This window comes from Lissotriton vulgaris, chromosome 1_1 (assembly GCF_964263255.1).
Source record: "Lissotriton vulgaris chromosome 1_1, aLisVul1.2, whole genome shotgun sequence".
NCBI classification, from domain to species: Eukaryota; Metazoa; Chordata; class Amphibia; order Caudata; family Salamandridae; genus Lissotriton; species Lissotriton vulgaris.
In genome coordinates, this window is record NC_141685.1 from 785023766 (window position 1) to 785036383 (window position 12618).

Genomic DNA, 12618 nt, shown 5'->3' on the forward strand with positions numbered 1-12618 from the left:
AACATATTCACCCCTCCAGGTTAAAACATCATCAGACACGACAGACAGGTGGTGTGCTAGCTATCATTCACAAAGAAGGAATACAGCTTACCACATTAAAATCTACAGAAGACCTGAATCTTGAGTACCTGCGTGTTGAACTTACACACCATCTACCATCTTCCTGGGGAGTGTGCCCTCTTTGCCGAAGAACTAACCAACCTAATAACATGTTTCTTCCTAACAGACATGAAAGACGTGTTCCTGGGTGACTTCAATATCCACTGCAACCTGCTTGAAATAACCAACCTCAAACAACTCTGCAATGAACCAACACACATCAAAGGAGCAATGCTGGATGCGATCATCACCAAAAATGAGATGGTCTCTCTGAGATCGATTTCTCCCATTGACTGTTCTGACCACCACCATATACAGTTTAATATTGACTCATATGTCAGATACCAACCAATACGATCTGACAAAACGAAGCACTGGACCAGGAACATCAAAGAAGTCCTGATAACCGAATTTCAATCCAGGATTCATGCCCATCTACAGCCCCAGCCTTCCACTATGACAGCTGATGACCTCACAGCTCACTTTAATTCAACAATAACAGAGGTGTTAGATCAAGTAGCGCCACTCAAACTCAAACAGTTGAGATCTACAAATCTAAATCTTGGTTCAACGTGGATCTTAATAACGAAAGATGACAACTCAGACATTCGGAAAGGACTTGGAGACTAAACCCATCGACATTGCACCTAGCGCGGTTGGCATATAAGAAACACATTTTTAGAGAAAAGGCCTATTTCTTCTGCAGCCAACTAGACCAGGCAAAGAATAGACCTAGAGAACTCTTCAACATAATTAAAAGTCAAACATGCGGCACATCCCCACACGAAATAAAAGCCACCAAGGATCAATGCGAAGAAATTGCCAGCTTCTTCACAAATAAAGTCACAAAAATTGATTAATCCTTCATCCAAACCTCAAATCCTCCTTCCCTCTCAACCGGCCCCCCCTTTAATCACCCTTGACCAAACAGACCAAAATCATACCTAGGACAACCATGCCCGCTTCCAACTGAAAAATGATGCTAATTTGTCAGACTACGAACTCATGTCGGAAAAAGAGGTCTTCAATATAATTGCAAGCTAAAGCCTACTTACCACATTATGGACCCCCTCCCATCCACAATAGTAAAATAACTCAACCACATCATTGCCCCTTTCTGGATAAAAACTCATCTCTCACATCAGGCTGTGTCCCTGACTCCCTTCAACTAGGACAAATCCCACCCATACTCAAGAAACCAGGGGCAGGCCCTAACGATCTCAACAAATTCAGACCTAGCTCCAACCTCCTGTTCCTAGCTAAAACATTGGAGAAGTGCGTTCTCCAACAACTTAACAACATATTGATGATTTCAACCTCCACAACACCTTTCAATCGGGATTGAGGAAAGGTTGTAGCACCGAAAAAGCTATGCTCAATATTTCTGACGATATTCACAGAGCCTTGGATGAAGGTGATTATCAGCGACATTCGACACAATAAATCATCCAGCTTTACTTGAGACTTTGAAGAGACGCTCTGGCATTAATGGCATAGTACTAAAATGGGTCACTTCCTTCCTTCCGTGGATGGTGGATGAAGAGTGACACTCCTCTTCATCCATGGTGGATGAAGAGGAGTGTCACTCTTCATCCACCATTCACTGTAACAAAACTATTTAAAAATTGAACTCCTTTGTCACGGACACCGCAATAATCACCTTGCTTATCATTCCGAGTTGTTAGAAGCAACCTTTGGACAGTACAAAAAGTACTGGCATACCATGACAAATTGGTACAGAAATCAAACCATCGTATTGCTATGATTTTTGGCTTTTAGCTACTTGACAGTAGTGGGTTTCTAGTCTGCTTTATTTTTAAACAAAACTATATGTTAACACCTTGGGTGCTTGAGAGATTCCCCTTCTGTGCTGCATTCTCTGAATTCCCATTGTTCATGACGAGCTCAGCTCGTCATGAGCACAGCTCAACCGTGCCTGATGACGAGCTGAGCTCATCATGAGCAGCGAAGGGGTTAAACATGTTTCTAAAAGGTAGTATATGAATACCAGGGTATGTATTATACATTAAACACATTGAAACTAAACACAGATAAAACTGAGGTGCTATTTTTTAATCTAAAAACCCCCTTGCTAGCTTCCGTATGGTGGCCTACTGAGCTCAACCCACCCCCCATCCCTACTCACTCTGCCCGGAACCTTGGGTTCCATTTTGATAATGAACTATCATGCAAAACTCAAATCCAAAAGGTCACTTCTGCCTGTTTTGGCAAATTGAAAATGATTTAAAAAATCTCCCCCTATCTGTCAGATGACTCAATGAGGACGGTGGTGCACGCCCTCATCACGTCACATCTGGACTATTCCAACCGTCTGTATGTAGGTGCGCCTGCATACTTATACCATCGACTACAAATTGTCCAAAACGCAGCGGCAAGACTGATTTGTCATGTCCCCTATCGGCACTCCATCTCCCCGTATCTGAAGAAATTACACTGGCTCCGAATCTCTCATCGAATACAGTTCAAAGCCCTAGTCCTGGCCTTCAGAGCACTCAATGACCTCGGGCCAGGCTATCTTAGAGCCTGATTGAAGCAGGTCCAATCGGTCCGCTCTCTGAGATCCAACCACCTCCGTCTGTTGCTACCTCCCCGTTTTCATCGTTCGAGAAGAGGCGGCAGAGCGTTTGCTGTGGTTACGGCCAAACTATGGAACACCTTACCGCTTAGCCTCAGACTCACTGACACAGAAACCCTCTTCAGATCCAAACTAAAAACGTACCTGTTCCCACGCTGCTAGTCGTCTAATCCTCTGCTGTTCCTGTCCATAGCGCCGGGACACCCCGGAGGGGGTAGCTGTGCGCTTTACCAAATTCCATAATAATATTAATAATAATAATAATAATAATTGTGCCCCAGTGACGCAACAAGCATATGTGCCTGTTTTGTGCATCCCCGGGGCACAATGGAATTACAGAAGGGGCCACAGACGCTTGTGCGTCCCCTTCTGTAATACTGATATTTCTGGCGCACATGTAGTGCCAGCGTTAACACGAGAGGGCGTTCCCTCATTTGTATAGGGGCATGGCCCCATGTAAATGAGAGAATCACGTTGCCTCTGCGTCATATTAGGGATGCGGCGCTGAGGCAAACCTAGCCTTAGGAGGTGCATCGAAAGTGCACTTTTAATGCGCGACCTAAAGGCAGCCCTCCTGAGGAGATAAAGGAGTCCCATGGACCCCCAACAGATATCCCCCTGCAGGCGGGTGCACTCACTCACTGAACCTGCATGCAAGTGTTATGATTGTAATGTGTATCCCTGCGAGGACACGGTCCGTTGTTCTCTGTTCAGGTGTCCCTGCGAGGACACCATACTGCCACCTCTTGACACCAGCTGTCAGTTTGTTTTGACAGTTAACAGCTGATGACAACCAGAGAGGCAGCATTCCTTGCGCTCCGCCACGCGGAACCTGTGTTGGTGTATTTTACTGAATAAAGGAATTTACTTCTACGATCCTCGTGTGTGGATATTCCTTACAAAATTGGCGACGAGCACCAACACGCGGACCCACCAAGAAAGCATTCACAAAGGAAAGAAGTCAAAATAATGAAGAACATATACTGAGAGCAAAGCTTCAATTAAGGACACATAACATAAGAGTTTGTAAACTATAAGGCTGCCAAAGAAGAATTCAAGAGGAATTACACTTTAAAAAGAGGTCAGTCAGCAAATGTCGTATATGTGAAAAGAAGTTACCAGATTTCCGCTACTCTGCAAAAAAACCATGCGATGAATGAAAGGAATGTCAGTGTGAAAGGTCGTCAAGCGTAATTAAATACTAAAGACCTGCATCGTATGGAAACCGAGTGTGGCATGATAATCTGATGTGAGTGATGTAAGCGACTACTCTGTGGAGACAGTTCAACGGAAATAACCGCTGACACCAACTGTCAGCTGTGTGTGAGTATAGAGCAACCAGCACTCATAGCAGCTGACAGGAATAACGCACTGACGTCATGCGCTGTCGGCCATCTTAAGATACCAAAAGTCAGCATATCAGCCTATCTGATGACGCGGCTTCACGTCAGCGTACTGCCATCATAGTCATCATTAAGGAATTCAGAAAGAAAACAATCTTCAAAGGCGCGCTGAAGGAGAAAAGTAACTGCAGTGCCGTAAGCACAGTTCAACGTCTTGTAACCAAGCGATGGTACTGTAATGAATAGTGAGCAAAAGTAAATAATTGTGACAGCATGTTAAACAAGGCGAGTCACGTCTGAAACAAAATATTTGCATATACAAGCTGGAATTTTGATCTCAAACGAAACCTCCTCATGTTGAAAATACAATTGGTACATACCACTGCAGTATAGTCTAATAAATTATTTAACACAATAATAACGAAAAAAAAGACATTGAAACACAACAGCATGGCTTCAGGACATTTGTGGAACTTACCACCCCTCCAAGCAGTCCTGCCCACAGGAGGTGAACCCTTACTCAAGTGGAAGGAATGCAGGGAGTATTTTATAAACTACATATCAAATTTTGAGGATGACAAAGATTTTAAAGCAGAAAAAAATACAAAATGTTGCAACACTGTCTAAGAGCTAATGGTATTAAAGTGTTCAATAGAATAAATAAGAAAGGTAGAGGGGAGAATGAGGGTGATGTATTTCTAAATGCAATTGACAACCTTAACACCTACTACAAACCCACAGTTTGCGTAGGTGTGGACAGGTATAAATTCTTCCACAGAAAGCAAGGGAAGGATGAGTCCATTGACAACTATGTGTCGGCAATAAAAGACCTTGCCATCAATTGCTGTTTTGGAGGACTGCACGATGAATTCATTAGAGACCACATTGTCATGCAGTGGTCCAATTCAAACAAACAGGAAAATGTGTGGTCCATGGGTGAATACCCCATACAGAACATCATTGACATCGCAAGAAAAGCAACAGGTTGTTGCGTTAAAGCAGTTATAAACGAAAGCAAAGAAAAGAAGGAGGGGAATACTGTCAAAAAGATAACAGAATTCAAGCACAATCCCAAACAACCGCGGAGTAACAAAGGGTCAAAAACTTCATACAACAAAAAGTTGACGGCATTAAGAAGCTTTGCTAAAAGTGTGGAAGCACCACCCACATTGCTGAAATGCCCAGCTTGTGGTGTAAATTGTTCATTCTGTGGAATATTCAGACATTTTCACAAAGCATGCTGAAATAAATATGCACGGTCAGTCAAAGTCGTGGATGAGGAGGGGGCAGATTGCCAAGACTCGTCAGAAGAGGATGATGTCAACATGTTCGTACTGAACATAGAAGATGATCAGATCGACAAAATGGATGACGAAAGCACACCCAAAAAGAAAAAGCCTGTCTGCAACATGACCATTGGGGGGGTCGAAATAAGTATTGTTACAGACTCTGGTTCGCCATACACAATAATCAACAACAAAGTGTGGGACGAAAAAGTCAAGCCTAGCTCGAAAAACCCGACATCATTATCAAATCTTTCACAGGTGAACCCATTGACGTACGTGGTTTCAATAAGTTAGTCTTAGAGTTCAAGGGCAGGGAACCAACTGGAAAACATATGTATCTGCTGTTGGACCATCTTTTCTAGGGTGAGTGAACCAGGGTAATCTGGGAATCATACTCGACCCCAGCAAGTCAGACCCTGTCTTGGTAGTTCAGAGCAGGGATGACTACGGCGAATCCATGCTGCACAAATACCCAAGGGTTTTTAGTGGAAAGATAGGTGCACTAAAAGGGTACCAACTCAGAATCCAAGTGAAACCAGATGCCATTCCCATAGTACACAAAGCGAGGAATCTACAGTTCTTTATCAAATATGAAGTAAAAACACAGTTAAACAAGCTGCTTGAAGATGGCATCATTGAACCAGTAGAGGCATCGGAGTGGGTTGCACAATTGGTCGTGGCCAAACGGCCCAACAGTAAATTGAGGTTGTGTGTTGATAATCGCGACCTCAATAACAACATAGTCGTCGAACAGTTTCCCCTCCCAAGGAAAAACGAGATGTTGGCCACTACTAAAGGGGTCAAATGGTTCTCTACAATCGATTTGAAGTCAGCCTACCACCAGGTGCCCCTGCATCACGACAGCAAACAACTAACTACTTTCATCACCCCCTTTGGATGTTTCAGGTTTACTAGGGTGCCATTTGGATTGGCATCAGCAGCAGCGATATTCCAGAGATTAAAGCATCACATCTTCAGAAAAGCTTCTGGAATCCTTATGTTCCAAGATAATATCCTTATTATGGGTAAAACCAAGGAGGAACATAATACCAAGTTAAAGCAAGTTCTAGAAATCCTGGATGCCAAGGGATTAACAGCAGAGCACAAGAAGTGCAAATTTGCATGCAACTCAGCGAACTATCTGGGACATGAATTCACGGGTGAGGGGAGGAAACCTAAAAGAGAACTTCTACATGCAATTGAGAATTCGCCAGTGCCCAGAAACAAGGATGAGTTAAGATCCTTCTTAGGTCATGTTGAGTTTTATGTGAAGTTTGTGAAAAACTTTTCCAGCAAGACATTTGAATTAAGACAACTTCTTAAACTAAAAAACAAGTTTGAATGGGCAGATGTGAGTCAACAAGCATTCTGTACACAGAAGGATGAAATGTGCTCCGCTTTGCCCTTGCAAGGTTTTTACACATCTCTAGAAAACTTGGTCACTACAAATGCAAGTTCCAAACGGTTAGGAGCAGTACTCACCCAAAAAGACAAAAGGGGCGTGGAGTGCACAATAGCTTTTGCATCGCGTTCCTTGACCACCTCAGAGGAGAAAATCTCAGTCATTGAGCATGTAGCACTTGCGTGTGTATGGGCACTGGAACATTTCAGACAGTTTATTGGGGGCAACAAGGTCACATTGTGCACGGACCACAAACCCCTAACCAAAGTGTTCACGACGAATGTGACTGTACGCTGCGTCGCCTAGACTGGCAAGATTATCAGTGCGCCTGTTTGACTACAATTACAGCATTCAGTATGTACCAGGCATAAAGAATGTTCGGGCAGACTTCTTGAGCAGATTACCTGTACAGCCGATGGACGCTGATGAACAACCGGAGGTAGATGAGTCATGCGTAGCCAGCATAGATGGTACAATTGAAGGCATTTCAAAGGAGGTATGGTTGAGTGAACAGGACAAGGACGAAGATTTATGCCAAGTTGAGAAAATGTTAAATTACGGGTGGTCATGTAAGGGCAAATTATCTGACTCCCTGCAACACTTCTGGGAGATCAAGGATGATCTTTCCCTCGAAAATGTGTTGCTATTAAGAGGGGGCAGAGCAATTCTTCCCAGTAGTCTCAGGGGGAAAATACTGACCTTGTGCCACGAAGGACATTTGGGCATAGGGAAAACTAAGAGCAGGGTCAAAAACAGCTATTGGTGGCCGGGCATTAGTTTAGCAAAAGAGAGGATAGTCAGAGATTGCACCCTATGTGTCAATTCAGACAAATCGCAGGTCACTTTCAGGCCACCACTTCGCCCCATCCCGTGCCCCTCCATGCCCTGGGAGAGGATTGGGGTAGACATAATGGGTCCCATACTAAAGCATATGGAGCAGTGGTATATCACTGTAGTCATCGACCATTTTTCCAAGTGGCCCGAACTCAAGATTGTTAAGAAAGCTGATTCCACAAGCATAGTGGGATTTTTAGACAATGTGTTCACACATGAGGGTTTCCCAAAACAGATTGTCAGTGACAATGGACCACAATTCACGTCAGATGTGTTCAAGGCTTACATGCTGACGAACCAAATTGAACACAAAATGACCTCTGTTTACCACCCAGCGGGCAACAGTGCCGTTGAACGCTTTAACAGAGAACTCAATGGTATAGTACAACTAGCCTGCAGCAACGACCTGAGTTGGAGACAAGAAATTCTCAAAACGCTCTGGGCATATTGCATAACACCCATGGACTCAACTGGCCACAGCCCATTTGAGTTCATGCGGTAAAGGACACCTTTGTCCAAAGATACTGTGGGTTGGACCCTGGCCACGAAAAGAGTACACTGGTCAGCTTATCGGGTTAAGGAGAGCTTGATTTTTTTTGTTTGAATATCTTTTATTGCATTTCTTATTTGGATTGCATTACATATCAAAATACCTTCAGTGAAAATGTATCACAACAAATCTTAATCATATAAAAATATACAATAGAGACAGCAGTATGCTACTATGGTATTACTCATGCTCCATATCTTACATGTCATATATGTAGCCTAAGGCACGTCTACCAAGGAATCGTTCTTCCAAAAAGTGGTGGGCTCGCATAGTAGAGATAAGGAAAATACAATTCAAAATAAATTAGTGCCACATTTCCTAAGGTATTGAATAGTGCAAGGGATACATGAAGCAAAAGAAATGCGAAGTGTGCATGACATTGTGGTCTGTCTAGCCGTTTGACCTAGCAGCCAATGATTCTGTTCCAAAGGTGTGTACTCATCTATGCGCCTCTAGTAATGTGCATCACCATACAGTTATAGGACCTGTGTGACAGAATCCGCTAGTGTAGTCATTGGGAAGAGCCCAAAGGGGTACTTGTACAATTCAATATTCAAAACATTGAAACTATCTTCAAAAACTGCAACAATAACATAATAGTTAATAATAACTTAAAATATAGGAAATCAGAAAGAAAGAAAAAAGAGGCTGGTTGTCAATGTTGTGCTACCGCTAATATAAAGCGTCTGATGCGTGGTGTGGCTTATCTGGGAGCCAGGGGGGATATGCAGGTGACACGTCCGGAGGGGAGAGTGGGGGGGCCAGCTGGGAGGTGTAAAGGGCCAACAATTGACTGTGTTAATTGATCTGTGTTAGCTTATAATTGTACCCCACGCTCCCCCTTTGCTCGCATTGCCCACAAAGTAACAAAGACCCCACAGGACTCACCACTCGGGTGAATCTAGCGCTGCCTCACTCCCGACCGCCATTTTGGGTGTGGGCTTCGAAACGCTCTAGGGGCTAGCGCTCTAGTGTTTGCGAGTGCCCTTAGCTACACCTTACTTAAAGATCAGTATGCAGGCGCGCAGCGCACGCGTGCAGCGTTGCGCCGGAGGAGCGCCAGAGGAAAGCCCGTCTGTGCCCGTCCGTGCTCAGGACGGGCTTAGGGCCAAGACCGCTGTCTTTTGTAGGTATTCTAAGGACGAGCTATTGGCCATAGGTAAGAGTGTAGAGGGAATATCCCAAAATACTCTACCACAGTCCGCTATAATGCTGGATTGTGGGCTGATCAATAGTAGATCCCTAGTAAAACATCACCTGGAAGTGTCAGAGTTGCTAAATTACATGGACCTAGATGCCCTATTCATCACGGAGACGTGGACTACTGTGGACACCTCTGTTGAGTTGGGCTCATCATGCCCTGAAGGGTACAAGCTATTTCATAAACCTAGGCCACTGGGAAGAGGAGGAGGGCTTGGAGTAATCTATAAAGATAAGTGGGACTTTTCCCCTCTACAGATCGATGGGGTGGCGGGGGTAGAGCTACTGGGGTTCTCCCTGCAAGAACCACAAGGTAGGATCCTGACTGGATTGATATGTTACAGACCACCTGGTGCGGAAACACAATACCAGGCGCTGTTCGACACCATTGCTGCCCTTGCCTTGTCCCACTCCAGAATGTTGATCCTGGGAGATTTTAATCTATGGGACAATGGGTCCCTGGGGAGCCACCTGAGGGATCTGAAGGACAACTGTGGAAACTGGGGTCTGGATCAGCTGGTACAGAAACCAACCCATTCAGGGGGACATATCCTAGATATGGTCTTCGCCAACCAGACTGAGACTAGGATGGTTGATATCCTACCTCAGCACTGGACCGTGACTTACAAGAAGGGACGGAATTGGTCTAAATTACCAAAGGATAAAACAAAGCCTATTTTTATGAGCAACGTTTCCTATGATCCAGAGGAATCGGTAGACCTGAACTATCAAAAGTATTGTAATCACATCATAAAGACCCTGGATAGACTTGCCCCTTTGAAAATTATAAAGAATAAGAGGAAACCATCTGCTCCCTGGTTTAATGAGGAGCTGAAATCCCTACGCAATGCACGCCGACAGGCAGAAAAGAAATGGCGTAGATGCTATTCAGAACTGGATAAAAAATTGTTGAAAGTGGAACAGGCGAAATATAAAGGAGCTATCGCCAAAGCCAAGGCACTCTTCTATGCCACTACTATTCTTCAGTCCCCTAACAGTACCAAAACCCTTTTTAATATCATAAGGGATCTCTCACATCCCACCTGTACGAGTAATAAGGTGGTTGCTACTCAAGATCTATGTGATGAGATTGCGATCTATTTTGAGGAAAAGATTGCTAAAATTGTGGGGGGGCTGAAGGAGGAAAGGGACAGCTGCAAAGATGCAGACAGACAGAGGAAGAGAAACCTAAACCAATATTGTCATCACTGGAAAACTTCACCCCTCTTACAGAGGAGCTATTTTTCAGTCTGGCCCAGAATGTGTCATCTGGGTCACCTCTAGACCCCCTTCCGCATAGGATCTGGAAGGAATATGGGCCAGAGCTGTTCCCCTGGATGCATCAGATTTGTCGCCAATCTCTTGAGGAAGGCATAGTGCCGGAAGCATGGAAGCATGGCCGTTCACAAGGAGGACCTGGCTGGCGCCGACTTCATTAAGTTGAAAGGCCAGGCCGTGAAGCACACCAGGAAGTAAAACATATGTAATGGGCAGATTGTACAATCTATGGTGTGTAATCGCACTGAAAGGCTTCACCGTCGCTTGACAGACAGGTCCCCATGTCAGCGACCTGGAAAGGAGAGTGATGGAAAATGACGATATCATGTCATGAGCAAGCACGGCAGTATTGTTTAAGTGGCCTGGGATGTGCTTACACAGCATGCCTGGTTGGATAGCTGGGACATAAAATACAATGCAAGACTCCGTAATAACGTTCCAGTCATACAGTTACTTCTGTCCCAAGCCATGGCGCGATCTGCCCTTTCCTAGGCTGTGCTCTAGTACGTTTAAGGTACAGTAGTGTACCGAGTACTGGGAAGAGTGTTTATCCGGGGCTGTACTACTCTAATATGTTTAAGGTACATTGGTGAACCCAAGTATTGCTAAGTTTTTATTTTTTGCAGATTCATATAGCGCTTACTCGACCTGAAGGTATTAGAGTGCTTTACATGAGCACCAGTTACGTTACAGGACACACTCATTTTTGTTATGCACGGGGAGATTAAGTGATTTGCCCAGAATCACAGGATGCTGAACCACTGGAGCCAAACTCTAGTATGTTTCAGGTTGACCGGTGAACCTGAGTTCTGCAAAGAGTATTCATTATGTACCACCCTCCCCCATTATTCAATACAGTTGACATTAGAAACTCTCTTTACCCCCACCCCTTGGGCAGCAGCGCAGGTCCAATCCCCTCCCCTGAATGGAAAGTTAGAACTGTGCGTTGCCAGCCCATTCCCCAACAAACCCATAACCTGTACAACATCAGTATCCAGTGCACTATACTCCTCATTTTTTTGTGTTTGTTTTGTAGCTTAGGTTGGTGCATAGTTTCCCATACTCCCGTGTTTAATGCCATGCAAGTGGTCGAGCAGACAGAAGAGTACAAGGCTAAGGCTTCCAGCTCTCTTCCTATGTCTCTGCCTCTTAGGAGGGAAGAGCGAGGCCTCCAGCAGACAGCAAATTGTTTAACTCCGTAGTTCCCACTCTACCCCCATCAGTAGCTTGTATACTGCGGGCCACGCTCTAGTGTGTTATGTACAGTAGTGTAACCGAGTACTGCTAAGAGTGTTTATCTGAGGCCGTGCTCTAGTATGTTTAAGGTTCAGTGGTGTACCAGAGTACGGCTGAGAGTGTTTATCCAAGGGCGTGCTCGTAACTTTCAAAACATTGCAGTGAGAATAGTAATGAGGCAAAAAAAATCGATCATGTCTTACTGGTCATAGACCAACTGCGCTGCAAATGTTTTGAAGAAAATGTGAATACAACCAATTTGTGGGTCAAGTGCATTGATGTAAGGTCGAGTAGAAAATTCTAGTCACTAGACCTGCAGGTCAAGTGCTATTTTTAAGATTTGTCGAGCCCTGAAATCTTTTAAATAAAGTATACGTATTTTTGATACAACCATACGACTGGTGTCCATTTGTGGTGGGTCAGTGGGTTTACTGTGTGTGATCATGAATGCTTAACTTACTATCGCCCTGAGGATTAGCCTTGTCTGCTCGCGCCACACTACCTCGAGAGTGAGCAGGGGTTATTCAAAGGAGTAGTTCCCTTGCCCTGACGTAGAGCTGAGGGTCCTTGCTTGTCACAGGTGCATACCTGTGCCAACCAGAAAGCTCTGGTTCTACCAGAGGGCAACATCCAGGACACATTTATAGTCGCCTCCCAGCACCAAAGGAACACCGTGCCAAGGTGCCAGCACCGCAACAACCGTGCAAAGAAGTCTCCCTGCTCACTGTTAGGGGCATACAGGGATGCGAGGACAATTAATTGGCCGCTTAGTTTGCCTTGGATGACTACGTATC